We start from the raw sequence: 18,977 nt of genomic DNA on the forward strand, positions 1-18,977 counted from the left end.
TCGATTGGCCGAATACCCTTTGATCCTATTTCGGTGAATTTGACATCTGCCTTACGTATAACAGATTAGCGGTTTAGCAGTTTTAATTTAGTTTGAGTGAAGGAATTCATTTTATAGCAAAATCCGAAATCGTGAAGAACTCATGAAAGTAAGCTTATTCTCGGATTCCTGAAACTTTAGATTTGCTCTTTCTTTTACTGCAAAGTACAACGTTGTTTTTTTTGTTTAAATCTTTCTAGACATGGTAAATATTAAGGACAAAGCAGTTTTCACATAGTTTGAGTGAAGGAATTCATTTTATAGATAAAATCCCAAGAGTCTGCTGAGAAAAGAGAGTGAATGCGAAGTAGACTTTAACACGGCTATGGGAGCGAGCCGAGTGTGGGCTAACCAGGAGAATTGCTTGAAAGAAACGCGACACTGAATGAGCGATCAGAACAAAGCCTCAATACGGGATTCTCGTGGTGTTTTTGTTGCTGCCTTGTCTTTTGCACAGAGTAAAAGACAAGGCAGCCATCGAATAGGGCCCGATTGTTCCTAGTTGGTCAGCCGAGGAGCAAGGGGGGGGGGAGCAAGCGTCTCAACCAAGCAAAGCTCACCATGGGGAAGGTGGCTATGCCAACAAGCCTGATGCCCTACTCCCGCAGTGACGGATAATCGTACTCTGGTTTCTCTTCATAACGTACAAGTCTTTCGCCTTTTACTAAAGATTTCTGTGGAGAGCAGCACTAATGAGTTGTTTCTATTTTGGCAGGCTTTACCTTTGCGGGTGAAGCCCTTTCTGTCTGTGCAAAAGAAATCTTCTTACTGTGCAGAGTGACTTCTCTGAGTAGAGTCGCCTTACTTGTTGCGACTGTGCCGATGTTCGAAGCTGGAGTGCAAAGTTGTTGCTTGAATGGTGCTTGCTGGAGCGTGCGGGAGTGCAAAGTTATACCATTTAAAAGGGCTGAAGAGTGCTCAGTGCAGCGGGTGGGCGACACTCTGGCCACCTTGAAAACCGAGGTTACATCCACTACCAGGGGCAGCCCAAGTTCTGCCGCAAGTGTGGTGAGCATGGGCACCTGGTTGAGGCTTGTACCAAGGTGTTATGTGGGAAGAGCAGAGAAATTGGGCAAACTTTTGGAGAGTGTCCAAATGGCAGGAAATGTAATCTCTGTGGAGAATTAAATCACCTCTTCAGAGATTGCCCTAAATCTTTTGCCAACAAATTAAAGACGGTAAAGCCACAGTCAAGCCAACAAAGAGAAGGACCAAAGGTGGCAGTTGGTGAACAAAGTGAAGAGGTTGACCCAATAAATTCAAACTTCCCGCCAAAAGCTTGGATTGGAAGTGAGGAGCAAAAAGGGGAGGGGCCTGTAGAGGCCTCACCACTCAGTGTTGAAGTCTGTGAGAATTCACAGGCAGAGGGTGGAGCTACGCTAAATGAGGAGGAAGAGCAGACAGGTGAGTCTAGTGAAGATACTCACCTCCCCGAAGGTCAACAGCCAAAGAGGACGGCATCTGAGCCTCTGATTCCCCAGTTGTATCAGAGAAGAGGGGAAGGGTTAGGTCCCTTTCAGACAGTTCTTCAGTGGAAGAACCTAGAGTCTTCCCCTCCGACTCACCAAATGAGGTCTCCTTTTTAACTTCAGCTCTGCAATCAACCCCCAGGGACTCAAAGTTAAATGCAACATTGCGTCAGAGGCCAACACCGAGAGTCCGAAAAGGAAATATAGATCACCCTACTCACTTTTCACCTAAAGAAATGAAGGAAGAGCTAGTTTCCCAAGAAATAACCTGTGTGTAATTTGTTTTGATAACTTAGAAAAACGAAAATGACATACCTACTTTCCTTTATGCTTTTAATGGTTCTCACCTTCTCAACACTAAATGTGAGAAGTGTGAAATCAAAGACAAGAGCCCAGAGTATTTTATCCTTCTTAGACTCCATAAAATCAGATGTGTTTTTAATACAAGAATGTGGACTACCTTTTTTAAAAAACCATAGACAATGGGAGGAAATGTGGCCCCATTTATCGATATGGAGTGGCTCAAATCAAAATAAAAATGATGGTGTGGCCATTCTAATTAAAAATCCGCATGTTCTGGTGAAAGGTAGCACAGTGGTGAGAGACGGACGGGCACTTTTAGCACACTTGAATTTTATGGGGCAAGACTTTAACCTCTTAAATATTTATGGTTTCAATGGAAAAAATGAAAGGTATGACCTTTTAGAAGATATACAGCTTTACATGCTAGGGCAAGTAACTTTAGTTGTAGGAGGGGATTTTAACTGTATCTTGAGCAGGAAAGATAGAAAAAGAGCAGGGGTAGATTTTAAAGTGGATAAGACTTCGATTTTACTTCAGGGCATATGCAGGGATTTTAAGCTTACTGACTGTTTTAAAACCATGCATCCCAGAGAGGAGGGCTTCACCTGGTTTAGTCATGATGGCACCAGAGCCTCTCGCATTGATTATTTCTTTACTAGAGATTGCCCACCCACTGATGTTAGATTAACCCCTGTTTTCTTTTCAGACCACCTTATGCTCTCCTGCACCCTTTCACCCCCTTCTGGTGTGACGGTAGGAAGTGGTCTGTGGAAACTCAACTGTTCCCTGTTGGAGGATGAAATCATAGTCAGTCAGTACAGGGAATGTTATAAAGAGTGGCAGACCCTTCAAGACCTCTACGAAACACATGCACAATGGTGGGAAATGGTGAAGGAAACGACCCAGACTTTTTTTAAACAGCAAGGTAAACGTAAAAAAAGGAAAGAGAATAGATGTATGATGGGACTACATAAACGCTTACAGCGCTACTTTAAACTAAATCAGTGTGGCATAGACTTTAAAGAAGAAATCAAAGATGTCAAAAAGGAAATGTCAGTTTTAGCAGAAATAAAGAGTAAAGGAATTTTTGTAAGAAGCAGGGAGCAGGAAATTGAGGAAGGTGAAAAAGAAAGAAAGTTATAAATAAAAAGGAGTGTATTCAAAATCTAAAAAGAGAAGATGGGTTTTTAACAAAATCCACACAAGAGATGATTGAAACTGTACATACCTTTTATAGTAACATGTACAAAGAGAAACCAGTGCACTTGGAAACATCGGCAGAAATCTTAAAATTCGTTGACAAAACCGTAAAAGAGAATGCACACTTGACACAGAATTTTACTGCTTTAGAGTTAAAAAAATGCCTAACAGGTTTTAAGAGAAGTCGAGCTCCGGGTTTAGACTGGCTTCCTGCAGAATTCTATCTGACCTATTGGGACCTTTTATCATCAGACATTTTAGATGTTTTTAAAGATTTTGAAAAACTCGACCGACTGCCTGACAGTTTTAGAGTGGGAATAGTGACTCTACTTTATAAAAAAAATGATAAGACTGACCTAAAGAATTGGAGGCCCATCACACTTTTAAACTTTGACTGTAAACTTTTTAGCAAGGTTTTAGCGACACGGATGTCCTCTGTTTTAGAGGAGGTAATTCACCCAGACCAAGCTTGTGCCATCTCAGGGAGACAACTCACCGACAGCCTCGTACTGATTCGAGACATCATTGATTACGCTAGAGACAGAAACACCCGGCTTGTCATCTTAAATTTAGACTTTGAAAAAGCATTTGATCGGGTCTCGCATCAATATCTCTTTCAGGTGTTGCAGCCATCGAAAAGGGCCCGATTGTTCCTACTTGGTGAGCTTTGCTTGGTTGAGACGCTTGCCCCCCCAACCCCCTGCTCCTCGGCTGACCAAGTAGAAACAATCTATTCGATGGCTGCCTTGTCTTTTACTCTGTGCAAAAGACAAGGCAGCCACAAACACCACGGGAACACCGTATTGAGGCTTTGTTCTGACCACTCATTCGGTGTCGCGTTTCTTTCAAGCAATTCTCCCAGTTAGCCCGCACTCGGCTCGCTCCCAGAGCCGTGTTAAAGTCCACTTCGCATTCACTCTCTTTTCTCTGCAGACTCTTGGCATTTTATCTATAAAATGAATTCCTTCACTCAAACTATGTTAAAACGGCTTTTACCTTCATATTTATCAATGTCTCGATAGATTTAAACAAAAAAAAACAACGTTGTACTTTGCAGTAAAAGAAAGAGCCAATCAAAAGTTTTAGGAATCCGAGAATAAGCTTATTTTCATGAGTTCTGCACGATTTCGGATTTTATGTATAAAATGAATTCATTCACTCAAACTAAGTTAAAACTGCTTTTTCATTCATATTTATCAATGTCTAGATCGACTTCAACAAAGAACAACATTGTATTTTGCAGTAGAAGAAAGAGCAAAACTGAAGGATCAGGAATCCGAGAATAAGCTTATTTTCTTATGGGCAAGTGGGAACTGCTTTGTCCTTCATATTTATCAATGTGTAGATGGATTTCAACTTCTTCTACTGCAAAGTCCAATGTTTTTCTTTGTTGAAGTCGATCTAGACATTGATGAATATGGAAGGACAAAGCAGTTTTAACTTGGTTTGAGCAAAGCAATTCATTTTATAGCAAAATCCGAAATCGTGCAGAACTCATGAAAGCAGGCTTATACTCGGATTCCTGAAACTTTAGATTTGCTCTTTCTTTTACTGCAAAGTACAACGTTGTTTTTTTGTTTAAATCTTTCTAGACATGGTAAATATAAAGGACAAATCAGTTTTAACATAGTTTGAGTGAAGTAATGCATTTTATAAGCAAAATCCCAAATCATGCAGAACTCACGAAATGCTTTTTCTCGCTTTTCACTGCTTTTTACAAACTTTGGTCGGACGTTCACACCTTCTTGCATCCGAACACCTCCGCTTCCGCTTTTGATGATGTATATTCGGGCATTCGAACCTTTTATTACCCGCTTTTTACAAACCATTGTCGGACTTTCACACCTTCTTGCAGCCGAACACCACCTCTCCCGCTTTTGATGATGTATGGTCCAGTATTCTTACCTTTTCTAACACATTTTTCAGCAATTATGGTCGAACATTCACACCTACTCACAGCTGGACACCTCCGCTCCCGCTTTTGATCATACAATGTCGGGACATCGCTCCTTGTCTTACCAGCTTTTTACAAACTTTAGTCGAACATTCACACCTTCTTGCAGCTGAACACCTCCGCTCCCGCTTTTGATGATGTATAGTCGGGCTTTCGAGCCTTTTCTTACCCGGTTTTTACAAATTATGGTTGGACATTCAGACCTTGCAGCCGAACACCTCCGCTCTCTCTTTTGATCATACATTGTCGGGCATTCGCACCTTCTCTTACCCGCTTTTTACAAACTATAGTCAGACATTCAAACCTTGCAGCTGAATCTCCGCTCCCTGTTTTGATCATGTATGGTCTGGCAATACTACCTTTTCTTCCCCCGTTTGTGAGTAATTATGGCTGGACATTCACACCTACTTGCAGTCGAACAGCTCTGCTCCCGCTTTTGATTATGTTTGGTTGGATATTCGAACCTTTTCTTAACTGCTTTTTACAAACCATGGTTGGACTTTCACACCTTCTTGTAGCCGAACAACTCCGCTCCCGCTATTGATTTTGTACAGTCGGGTATTTTAACCTTTTCTTACCCGCTTTTTACCAACTATAGTGGGACATTCAAACCTTCTTGTATCCGAAAACCTCCGCTCTCTCTTTTGATCATACATTGTCGGACATTCGCACCTTTTCTTACCCGCTTTTTACAAACCATGGTCGGACTTTCACATCTTCTTGTAGCCGAACACATCCGCTCCCGCTATTGATTTTGTACAGTCGGGTATTTTAACCTTTTCTTACCCGCTTTTTACCAACTATGGTCGGACATTCACACCGTCTTACAGCGGAACACCTCTGCTCCCGCTTTTGATGGTGTATAGTCGGGCATTCGAACCTTTTCTTACCCGCTTTTTACAAACTATAGTGGGACATTCAAACCTTCTTGTATCCGAAAACCTCCGCTCTCTCTTTTGATCATACATTGTCGGACATTCGCACCTTTTCTTACCCGCTTTTTACAAACCATGGTCGGACTTTCACATCTTCTTGTAGCCGAACACATCCGCTCCCGCTATTGATTGTGTACAGTCGGGTATTTTAACCTTTTCTTACCCGCTTTTTACCAACTATGGTTGGACATTCACACCTTCGTACAGCGGAACACCTCCGCTCCCTCTTTTGATGGTGTATGTTCGGGCATTCAAACCTTTTCTTACCCGCTTTTTCCAAACTATGGTCGGCTATTCACAGCTTCCTCTCCACCATACTTGTATGGTGGAATATTCACACCCACTTGCATCCGAAGACCTCCGCCACAAATTTTGTTGATATTTAGTCGGACATTCGCACCTTACCCGCTTTTGGAAAACTATGGCCTTCTTGCAGCCAAACACCTCTGATCTAGCTTTTGATGATGTAAGGTTGGGCATTCAGACCTTGCTTCACCTGCTTTTCACCAAATATAGTCGGACATTCACACCTTCTTGCAGCCGAACACTTCCGCTTTTAGTGTTCTATGAGGCATTCACATATTTTTTTTCACCGTATTTTATAGATTATGGTTGGAAATTCTCACCCACTCTCATCCGAAGACCTCTCCTCCCGCTTTTGTTAATATATAGTCGGGCATTCGAACCTTTTCTTACCCGCTTTTTACAAATTATAGTCGAACATTCACACCTACTTGCAGCTGAATACTTCCGCTCCACCTTTTAGGTATGTATGGTTGGCATTTGCACCTCTTTTTATACTGATTGCTGAAGATTAAGTTGTACTTTCTCAAACTACAACATTTTTATTTGTTGAAACTTGATTTGAAGTGGATAAATAAGGAGGACAAATAGTTTTAAGTCAGGCTGATAGAAGGAATTCATTTTATAGCAAAATCTGTACTTCGTCATATGTCGAGAGATGCTTATTGCTGAAGAAGTTCTTTCTCATTCTACAAAGTACAACGTTGTTTATCGTTGAAACTTGATTAGACATGAATAAATATGAAGGACAAAGCAGTCTTAACTTGGTTTGAGTTAAGGAATTCGTTTTATAGGAGAATCCGAATTCGTGCATAACTCATAAAATAGAGCTTATTTTCGGATTCCTAAAGAATGATTCTGGTTCTTTCTAATAATACAAAGTTTGTTGTTTATTGTTGAAACTTCATCAGAAGTGAAGAAATAAATGAATGCCTATCAACAAATTGACCTTCTGTTGACCTTCGGGGAGGTGAGTATCTTCACTAGACTCACCTGTCTGCTCTTCCTCCTCATTTAGCGTAGCTCCACCCTCTGCCTGTGAATTCTCACAGACTTCAACACTGAGTGGTGAGGCCTCTACAGGCCCCTCCCCTTTTTGCTCCTCACTTCCAATCCAAGCTTTTGGCGGGAAGTTTGAATTTATTGGGTCAACCTCTTCACTTTGTTCACCAACTGCCACCTTTGGTCCTTCTCTTTGTTGGCTTGACTGTGGCTTTACCGTCTTTAATTTGTTGGCAAAAGATTTAGGGCAATCTCTGAAGAGGTGATTTAATTCTCCACGGAGATTACATTTCCTGCCATTTGGACACTCTCCAAAAGTTTGCCCAATTTCTCTGCTCTTCCCACATAACACCTTGGTACAAGCCTCAACCAGGTGCCCATGCTCACCACACTTGCGGCAGAACTTGGGCTACCCCTGGTAGTGGATGTAACCTCGGTTTTCAAGGTGGCCAGAGTGTCGCCCACCCGCTGCACTGAGCACTCTTCAGCCCTTTTAAATGGTATAACTTTGCACTCCCGCACGCTCCAGCAAGCACCATTCAAGCAACAACTTTGCACTCCAGCTTCGAACATCGGAAGGACAAAGCAGTCTTAACTTGGTTTGAGTTAAGGAATTCGTTTTATAGGAGAATCCGAATTCGTGCATAACTCATAAAATAGAGCTTATTTTCGGATTCCTGAAGAATGATTCTGGTTCTTTCTCGTAATACAAAGTTTGTTGTTTATTGTTGAAACTTCATCAGAAGTGAAGAAATAAATGAATGCCTATCAACAAATGTGGGATCTAAACTCTAGTGCTTCCTCTAAAATAATTTCCTTTCTCAATTTAGAAATGTGTGTGTGTAAGTCACAACACCCGTGACACCAAAACGGCTTTCTTTTCTCTACACTCTGCACTATGAGCACACACACCAAATCAGAAAGGCTTTTTTCTCTCTTTTCTACATTATGGACTGTGGGGACACAAAACCGCTCTCTCTCTTTTTTTTTTTGATTGTGTGCCAGGGCGTTGTCTCACGTATTAGATTATGCTTAAGATACGAATGGGTTTATCAGTCACATCAGAATCCATACATACTGATCCTCCCGTAATAAAATGGTCGGATCTTATCAAACACACTTTGTTTCTTGTGACAATCAAGTCAGCGAAACAGCGTATACACGTCAAGACACTGAATCAAGTTTGCCACAAGAACTCATAAGTTTGGCAGTATTGCTCTGCCATCAGCAATGATACACCCATTTTATTTTCGTGGGACATGTGCAAGCACCTGTTCATCTACTGTTCTATCACTATGAATTAGTGATCTATTATCAATAAGGATACTTCTACAACTACTATCAAAGTATATCCGGACTTCTTATGTTGTCAGTTGCTATATATGAATAAGTGGGTAGCTACTGACAAGCATTAAGCATGTCACACAGCCCAAACATATAACATTTCAGGACACACCACACAGTTAACAACCACAGTGAAGCGTGTCAAAGCCCAAACATGTAACATTCAACAGGACACTTACACAACACATTCAAATCAAACAGTCAGACAACATACAAGAACATATACCCCAGCCGGCATTGCTCCCTGCCTATTTTCGTACAGCACACTATGTGTGCGCACACCTTTATTCACAAAGTCTTCAACTTATACTCTTTTACCGAAGCTGCTACAGCTCGATTGGCCGAATACCCTTTGATCCTATTTCGGTGAATTTGACATCTGCCTTACGTATAACAGATTAGCAGTTTAGCAGTTTTAATTTAGTTTGAGTGAAGGAATTCATTTTATAGCAAAATCCGAAATCGTGAAGAACTCATGAAAGTAAGCTTATTCTCGGATTCCTGAAACTTTAGATTTGCTATTTCTTTTACTGCAAAGTACAACGTTGTTTTTTTTGTTTAAATCTTTCTAGACATGGTAAATATTAAGGACAAAGCAGTTTTCACATAGTTTGAGTGAAGGAATTCATTTTATAGATAAAATCCCAAGAGTCTGCTGAGAAAAGAGAGTGAATGCGAAGTAGACTTTAACACGGCTATGGGAGCGAGCCGAGTATGGGCTAACCAGGAGAATTGCTTGAAAGAAACGCGACCCCGAATGAGCGGTCAGAACAAAGCCTCAATACGGGATTCTCGTGGTGTTTTTGTTGCTGCCTCGTCTTTTGCACAGAGTAAAAGACAAGGCAGCCATCGAATAGGGCCCGATTGTTCCTACTTGGTCAGCCGAGGAGCAAGGGGGGGGGAGCAAGCGTCTCAACCAAGCAAAGCTCACCATGGGGAAGGTGGCTATGCCAACAAGCCTGATGCCCTGCTCCCGCAGTGACGGATAATCGTACTCTGGTTTCTCTTCATAACGTACAAGTCTTTCGCCTTTTACTAAAGATTTCTGTGGAGAGCAGCACTAATGAGTTGTTTCTATTTTTGGCAGGCTTTACCTTTGCGGGTGAAGCCCTTTCAGTCTGTGCAAAAGAAATCTTCTTACTGTGCAGAGTGACTTCTCTGAGTAGAGTCGCCTTACTTGTTGCGACTGTGCCGATGTTCGAAGCTGGAGTGCAAAGTTGTTGCTTGAATGGTGCTTGCTGGAGCGTGCGGGAGTGCAAAGTTATACCATTTAAAAGGGCTGAAGAGTGCTCAGTGCAGCGGGTGGGCGACACTCTGGCCACCTTGAAAACCGAGGTTACATCCACTACCAGGGGCAGCCCAAGTTCTGCCGCAAGTGTGGTGAGCATGGGCACCTGGTTGAGGCTTGTACCAAGGTGTTATGTGGGAAGAGCAGAGAAATTGGGCAAACTTTTGGAGAGTATCCAAATGGCAGGAAATGTAATCTCTGTGGAGAATTAAATCACCTCTTCAGAGATTGCCCTAAATCTTTTGCCAACAAATTAAAGACGGTAAAGCCACAGTCAAGCCAACAAAGAGAAGGACCAAAGGTGGCAGTTGGTGAACAAAGTGAAGAGGTTGACCCAATAAATTCAAACTTCCCGCCAAAAGCTTGGATTGGAAGTGAGGAGCAAAAAGGGGAGGGGCCTGTAGAGGCCTCACCACTCAGTGTTGAAGTCTGTGAGAATTCACAGGCAGAGGGTGGAGCTACGCTAAATGAGGAGGAAGAGCAGACAGGTGAGTCTAGTGAAGATACTCACCTCCCCGAAGGTCAACAGAAGGTCAATTTGTTGATAGGCATTCATTTATTTCTTCACTTCTGATGAAGTTTCAACAATAAACAACAAACTTTGTATTATTAGAAAGAACCAGAATCATTCTTCAGGAATCCGAAAATAAGCTCTATTTTATGAGTTATGCACGAATTCGGATTCTCCTATAAAACGAATTCCTTAACTCAAACCAAGTTAAGACTGCTTTGTCCTTCATATTTATTCATGTCTAATCAAGTTTCAACGATAAACAACGTTGTACTTTGTAGAATGAGAAAGAACTTCTTCAGCAATAAGCATCTCTCGACATATGACGAAGTACAGATTTTGCTATAAAATTAATTCCTTCTATCAGCCTGACTTAAAACTGTTTGTCCTCCTTATTTATCAACTTCAAATCAAGTTTCAACAAATAAAAAAATGTTGTAGTTTGAGAAAGTACAACTTAATCTTCAGCAATCAGTATAAAAAGAGGTGCAAATGCCAACCATACATACCTAAAAGGTGGAGTGGAAGTATTCAGCTGCAAGTAGGTGTGAATGTTCGACCATAATTTGTAAAAAGCGGGTAAGAAAAGGTTCAAATGCCCGACTATATATTAACAAAAGCGGGAGGAGAGGTCTTCGGATGAGAGTGGGTGAGAATTTCCAACCATAATCTATAAAATACGGTGAAAAAAAATATGTGAATGCCTCATAGAACACTAAAAGCGGAAGTGTTCGGCTGCAAGAAGGTGTGAATGTCCGACTATATTTGGTGAAAAGCAGGTGAAGCAAGGTCTGAATGCCCAACCTTACATCATCAAAAGCGAGATCAGAGGTGTTTGGCTGCAAGAAGGCCATAGTTTGCCAAAAGCGGGTAAGGTGCGAATGACCGACTAAATATCAACAAAATTTGGGGCGGAGGTCTTCGGATGCAAGTGGGTGTGAATGTCCGACTATATTTGGTGAAAAGCAGGTGAAGCAAGGCCTGAATGCCCAACCTTACATCATCAAAAGCGAGATCAGAGGTGTTTGGCTGCAAGAAGGCCATAGTTTGCCAAAAGCGGGTAAGGTGCGAATGACCGACAAAAGTGGGGGCGGAGGTCTTCGGATGCAGGTGGGTGTGAATATCCCACCATACAAGTATGGTGGAGAGGAAGCTGTGAATGGCCGACCATAGTAAAAGGCAGGTGAGAGAAGGTGCGAATGTCAAACCATGCATAATCAAAACAGGGAGCGGAGGTGTTCTGCTGTAAGACGGTGTGAATGTCCGACCATAGATGGTAAAAAGCGGGTAAGAAAAGGTTAAATTACCCGACTGTACACAATCAAAAGAGGGAGCGGAGTTGTTCAGCTAAGAGAAGGTGTGAAAGTCCGACCTTGGTTTGTAAAAAGCGGGTAAGAAAAGGTTCGTATGCCCGAATATACACCATCAAAAGCGGAAGCGGAGGTGTTCGGCTGCAAGATATTGTGAACGTCCGACCAAAGTTTGTAAAAAGCAGTTAAGAAAAGGTTCGAATATCTAACCAAACATAATCAAAAGCGGGAGCAGAGCTGTTCGACTGGAAGTAGGTGTGAATGTCAGATCATAATTTGCAAAAAGCTGATGAGAAAGGGTGAGAATGCCCGACTATACACCATCAAATGCGGTAGCGGAGTTATTCGGCTGTGAGTAGGTGTGAATCTCCAACCATAATTGCTGAAAAATGTGTTAGAAAAGGTAAAAATGCCGGTTCATACATCATCAAAATCGGGAGAGGTGGTGTTCAGCTGCAAGAAGGTCTAAATGTCCATCAATAATTGCTAGAAAACATGAAAGAAAATTTTCGAAAATCAAACCACACATGATCATAAGTGGGAGAGGAGGTGTTCAGCTGCAAGAAGGTGTGAATGTCCACCCAAAATACCTGAAAAATGGGTAAAAAAAAGGTGCGAATGCCCAACCATACATCATCAAAAGCAGGAGTGCATGTGTTCGGCTACAAGAAGGACTGAACGTCCAACCAAAGTTTGTAAAAAGCAGTTAAGAAAAGGTTCGAATATCCAACCATACATAATCAAAAGCGGGAGCAGAGCTGTTCGACTGCAAGTAGGAGTGAATGTCAGATCATAATTTGCAAAAAGCTGATGAGAAAGGGTGAGAATTCCCGACTATATACCATCAAATGCAGGAGCGGAGTTGTTTGGCTGTGAGTAGGTGTGAATCTCCGACCATAATTGCTGAAAAATGTGTTAGAAAAGGTAAGAATGCCGGTCCATACATTATCAAAAGCGAGAGAGGTTGTGTTCGGCTGCAAGTAGGTGTGACTGTTCGACTAAAGTTTGTAAAAAGTGGGTAAGAAAAGGTGCGAATGCCTGACAATGTATGATCAAAAGCGGGAGCGGAGGTGTTCAGCTGCAAGAAGGTCTATATGTCCATCAATAATTGCTAGAAAACATGAAAGAAACTTTCCGAAAATCAAACCACACATGATCATAAGTGGGATAGGAGGTGTTCAGCTGCAAGGTGTGAATGTCCACCCATAATTCCTGAAAAATGGGCAAAAAAAAGGTGTGAATCCCCAACCATACATCATCAAAAGCAGGAGTGGAAGTGTTCGGCTACAAGAAGGTGTGAACGTCCAACCAAAATATGTAAAAAGCAGTTAAGAAAAGGTTCGAATATCCAACCAAACATAATAAAAAGCGGGAGCAGAGCTTTTCGACTGCAAGTAGGTGTGAATGTCAGATCATAATTTGCAAAAAGCTGATGAGAAAGGGTGAGAATGCCCGACTATACACCATCAAATGCGGGAGCGGAGTTGTCTGGCTGTGAGTAGGTGTGAATCTCCGACCATAATTGCTGAAAAATGTGTTAGAAAAGGTAAGAATGCCGGTCCATACATTATCAAAAGCGAGAGAGGTTGTGTTCGGCTGCAAGTAGGTGTGACTTTTCGACTAAAGTTTGTAAAAAGTGGGTAAGAAAAGGTGCGAATGCCTGACAATGTATGATCAAAAGCGGGAGCGGAGGTGTTCAGCTGCAAGAAGGTCTATATGTCCATCAATAATTGCTAGAAAACATGAAACTTTCCGAAAATCAAACCACACATGATCATAAGTGGGATAGGAGGTGTTCAGCTGCAAGGTGTGAATGTCCACCCATAATTCCTGAAAAATGGGCAAAAAAAAGGTGTGAATCCCCAACCATACATCATCAAAAGCAGGAGTGGAAGTGTTCGGCTACAAGAAGGTGTGAACGTCCAACCAAAATATGTAAAAAGCAGTTAAGAAAAGGTTCGAATATCCAACCAAACATAATAAAAAGCGGGAGCAGAGCTTTTCGACTGCAAGTAGGTGTGAATGTCAGATCATAATTTGCAAAAAGCTGATGAGAAAGGGTGAGAATGCCCGACTATACACCATCAAATGCGGGAGCGGAGTTGTTCGGCTGTGAGTAGGTGTGAATCTCCGACCATAATTGCTGAAAAATGTGTTAGAAAAGGTAAAAATGCCGGTCCATACATCATCAAAAGCGAGAGAGGTTGTGTTCGGCTGCAAGTAGGTGTGAATGTCCAGCCATAATTACTCACAAACGGGTAAGAAAAGGTAGTATTGCCAGACCATATATGATCAAAACAGGGAGCGGAGGTGGTTCAGCTGCAAGAAGGTTTGAATGTCCGACTAAAGTTCAAATATATTAAAGAAAGCGGGAGGAGAGGTCTTCGGATGAGAGTGGTTGAAAATTTCCGACCATAATGTATAAAATGCAGTGAAAAAAAGGTGTGATAGAACACTAAAAGGTGGAGCGGAAGTGTTCGGCTGCAAGAAGGTGTGAATGTCCGACTATATTTGGTGAAAAGCAGGTGAAGCAAGGTCTGAATGCCAAACCTTACATCATCAAAAGCGAGATCAGAGGTGTTTGGCTGCAAGAAGGCCATAGTTTGGCAAAAGCGGGTAAGGTGCGAATGTCCGACTAAATATCAACAAAATTTGGGGCAGAGGTCTTCGGATGCAAGTGGGTGTGAATATCCAACCATACAAGTATGTTGGAGAGGAAGCTGTGAATAGCCGACCATAGTTTGGAAAAAGCGGATAAGAAAAGGTTTGAATACCCGAACATACACCATCAAAAGAGGGAGCGGAGATGTTCCAATGTACGAAGGTGTGAATGTCCGACCATAGTTGGTAAAAAGCGGGTAAGAAAAGGTTAAAATACCCGACTGTACACAATCAATAGCGGGAGCGGATGTGTTCGGCTACAAGAAGGTGTGAAAGTCCGACCATGGTTTGTAAAAAGCGGGTAAGAAAAGGTGCGAATGTCCGACAATGTATGATCAAAAGAGAGAGCGGAGGTTTTCGGATACAAGAAGGTTTGAATGTCCCACCATAGTTTGTAAAAAGCGGGTAAGAAAAGGTTCGAATGCCCGACTATACACCATCAAAAGCGGGAGCAGAGGTGTTCCGCTGTAAGACGGTGTGAATGTCCGACCATAGTTGGTAAAAAGCGGGTAAGAAAAGGTTAAAATACCCGACTGTACACAATCAATAGCGGGAGCGGAGTTGTTCGGCTACAAGAAGGTGTGAAAGTCCGACCATGGTTTGTAAAAAGCGGGAAGAAAAGGCTCGAAAGCCCGACTATACACCATCAAAAAGAAGGTTTGAATGTCCATCAATAATTGCTTTAAAACAAGAAAGTAAATTTTCGAATATCAAACCGTACATGATCATAAGCGGGAGAGGAGGTGTTCCGCTGTAAGACGGTGTGAATGTCCGACCATAGTTGGTAAAAAACGGGTAAGAAAAGGTTAAAATACCCGACTGTACACAATCAATAGCGGGAGCGGAGTTGTTCGGCTACTAAAAGGTGTGAAAGTCCGACCCTGGTTTGTAAAAAGCGGGTAAGAAAAGGTTCGAATGCCTAACCATACACCATCAAAAGAGGGAGCGGAGGTGTTCCGCTGTAAGACGGTGTGAATGTCCGATCATAGTTGGTAAAAAGTGGGTAAGAAAAGGTTAAAATACCCGTCTGTACACAATCAAAAGAGGGAGCGGAGTTGTTCAGCTAAGAGAAGGTGTGAAAGTCCGACCATGGTTTGTAAAAAGCGGGTAAGAAAAGGTTCGTATGCCCGAATATACACTATCAAAACCGGAAGTGTAGGTGTTCGGCTGCAAGAAGGTGTGAACGTCCGACCAAAGTTTGTAAAAAAGCAGTTAAGAAAAGGTTCGAATATCTAACCAAACATAATCAAAAGCGGGAGCAGAGCTGTTCGACTGCAAGTAGGTGTGAATGTCAGAGAATAATTTGCAAAAAGCTGATGAGAAAGGGTGAGAAATCCCGACTATACACCATCAAATGCGGTAGCGGAGTTGTTCGGCTGTGAGTAGATGTGATTCTCCAACCATAATTGCTGAAAAATGTGTTAGAAAAGGTAAGAATGCCGGTCCATACATCATCAAAAGCGGGAGAGGTGGTGTTCGGCTGCAAGTAGGTGTGAATGTCCATTAATAATTGCTTTAAAACATGAAAGAAAATTTTCGAATATCAAACCTTACATGATCATTAGCGGTAGAGGAGGTGTTCAGCTGCAAGAAGATGTGAATATCCACCCATAATTACTGAAAAATGGGTAGGAAAAGATGCGAATGTCCAACCATAAATCATCAAAAGCAGGAGTGGAGTTGTTCAGCTACAAGAAGGTATGAAAGTCCAACCATGGTTTGTAAAAAGTGGGTAAGAGAAGGTTCGAATACCCGAATATATACCATCAAAAGCGGAAGCGGGGGTGTTCGGCTGCAAGAAGGTGTGAACGTCCGACCAAAGTTTGTAAAAAGCAGTTAAGAAAAGGTTTGAATATCCAACCGAACATAATCAAAAGCGGGAGCAGAGCTGTTCGACTGCAAGTAGGTGTGAATGTCAGATCATAATTGCTGAAAAATGTGATAGAAAAGACTAGAATGCCGGACAATACATCATCAAAAGCGGGAGAGGTGGTTTTTCGGCTGCCAGTAGGTGTTAATGTCCAGCCATAATTACTCACAAACGGGGGAAGAAAAGGTAGTATTTCCAGACCACACATGATCAAAACAGGGAATGGAGGTGGTTCAGCTGCAAGGTGTGAATGTCTGACTAAAGTTTGTAAAAACCGTGTAAGACAAGGGGCGAATGCCCGACAATGTATGATCAAAAGAGGGAGCGGAGGTTTTCGGCTGCAAGGTCTGAATGTCCAACAATAATTTGTAAAAATCGGGGAAGAAAAGGCTCGAAAGCCCGACTATACACCATCAAAAGTGGGAGCAGAGGTGTTCAGGTGCAAGAAGGTCTGAATGTCCGACCAATAATTACTGAAAAATGGGTAAGAAAAGGTGCGAATGCCAAATCATACATCATCAAAAGCAGGAGCGGATGTGTTCGGCTACAAGAAGGTTTGAATGTCCAACCATAGTAAGTAATAGGTGGGTAAGAAAAGGCTCGAATGCCCGACTATACACCATCAAAAGCGGAAGCGGAGGTGTTCGGCTGCAAGACGGTGTGAACGTCCAACCAAAGTTTGTAAAAAGCATTAAGAAAATGTTCGAATATCCAACCAAACATAATCAAAAGCGGGAGCAGAGCTGTTCGACTTCAAGTAGGTGTGAATATCAGATCATAATTTGCAAAAAGCTGATGAGAAAGGGTGAGAATGCCCGACTATACACTATCAAATGTGGGAGCGGAGGTGTTCGTCTTTGAGTAGGTGTGAATGTCCGACCATAATTGCTGAAAAATGTGTTAGAAAAGGTAAGAATGCCGGACCATATATCATCAAAAGCGGGAGAGGTTGTGTTCGGCTGCAAGAAGGTGTGAATGTCCAGCCATAATTACTCACAAACGGGTAAGAAAAGGTACTATTGCCAGACCATATATGATCAAAACAGGGAGCGGAGGTGGTTCAGCTGCAAGAAGGTTTGAATGTCCGACTATAGTTTGTAAAAAGCGGGTAAGACAAGGTGTGAATGCCCGACAATGTATGATCAAAAGAGGAGCGGAGGTTTTCGGCTGCAAGAAGGTCTGAATGTCCACACATAATTACTGAAAAATGGGTAAGAAAAGGTGCGAAAGCCCAACCGCACATGATCATAAGTGGATGAGAAGGTGTTCGACTGCAAGTAGGTGTGAATGTAAGATCATAATTTGTAAAAAGCGGGTAAGAAAAGGTAAGAATGCCCAACCATAAATTATCAAAAGCGGCAGCAGAGTTTCGGCTGGTATTTATCAATGTCTAGATAGATTTCAACAAAAAACAACGTTGTACTTTGCAGTAAAAGAAAGTGCAAATCAAAAGTTTTAGGAATCCGAGAATAAGCTTATTTTCATGAGTTCTGCATGATTTCGGATTTTATGTATAAAATGAATTTCTTCACGCAAACTAAGTTAACACTGCTTTGTCCTTCATATGTACCCATTTCTACATATATTTCAAGCATAAACTTCCTCATATTACCCTGAATGAGAAAGAGCCACACTTGTGATTAAGCCATACCTCCCTTTTGAGGAGTTCTGCATGATTTGGGATTTTATCTATAAAATCAATTCCTTCACTCAAACTATGTTAAAACGGCTTTTACCTTCATATATATCAATGTCTCGATAGATTTAAACAAAAAAACAACGTTGTACTTTGCAATAAAAGAAAAAGCAAATCAAAAGTTTTAGGAATCCGAGAATAAGCTTATTTTCATGAGTTCTGCACGATTTCGGATTTTATGTATAAAATGAATTCATTCACTCAAACCAAGTTAAAACTGCTTTTTCCTTCATATTTATCAATGTCTAGATCGACTTCAACAAAGAACAACATTGTATTTTGCAGTAGAAGAAAGAGCAAAACTGAAGGATCAGGAATCCGAGAATAAGCTTCTTTTCATACGTTCTGCATGATTTGGGATTTTATGTATAAAATGAATTCCTTCACTCAAACTAAGTTAACACTGCTTTGTCCTTCATATGTACCCATTTCTACATATATTTCAAGCATAAACTTCCTCATACTACCCTGAATGAGAAAGAGCCACACTTGTGATTAAGCCATACGCCCCTTTTGAGGAGTTCTGCATGATTTGGGATTTTATCTATAAAATCAATTCCTTCACTCAAACTATGTTAAAACGGCTTTTACCTTCATATATATCAATGTCTCGATAGATTTAAACAAAAAAACAACGTTGTACTTTGCAATAAAAGAAAAAGCAAATCAAAAGTTTTAGGAATCCGAGAATAAGCTTATTTTCATGAGTTCTGCACGATTTCGGATTTTATGTATAAAATGAATTCATTCACTCAAACCAAGTTAAAACTGCTTTTTCCTTCATATTTATCAATGTCTAGATCGACTTCAACAAAGAACAACATTGTATTTTGCAGTAGAAGAAAGAGCAAAACTGAAGGATCAGGAATCCGAGAATAAGCTTCTTTTCATACGTTCTGCATGATTCGGGATTTTATGTATAAAATGAATTCCTTCACTCAAACTAAGTTAACACTGCTTTGTCCTTCATATGTACCCATTTCTACATATATTTCAAGCATAAACTTCCTCATACTACCCTGAATGAGAAAGAGCCACACTTGTGATTAAGCCATACGCCCCTTTTGAGGAGTTCTGCATGATTTGGGATTT

General features: G+C 41.5%; 2 non-coding genes across 2 annotated transcripts; both read left to right on the plus strand.

Moving 5' to 3' along the window:
• Positions 1-659: 659 nt before the first annotated feature.
• LOC140310785 (U5 spliceosomal RNA) lies at positions 660-772 on the plus strand. The gene has a single exon (XR_011916823.1). It is a non-coding gene; the product is annotated as a U5 spliceosomal RNA (small nuclear RNA).
• An 8,768-nt stretch (positions 773-9,540) lies between these two features.
• On the plus strand, positions 9,541-9,654 carry LOC140310691 (U5 spliceosomal RNA). The gene has a single exon (XR_011916738.1). It is a non-coding gene; the product is annotated as a U5 spliceosomal RNA (small nuclear RNA).
• Positions 9,655-18,977: the final 9,323 nt, after the last annotated feature.

This window comes from Leuresthes tenuis, unplaced genomic scaffold, assembly GCF_036924035.1.
Source record: "Leuresthes tenuis unplaced genomic scaffold, fLeuTen1.0.hap1 SCAF_6, whole genome shotgun sequence".
Classification (NCBI taxonomy): Eukaryota; Metazoa; Chordata; class Actinopteri; order Atheriniformes; family Atherinopsidae; genus Leuresthes; species Leuresthes tenuis.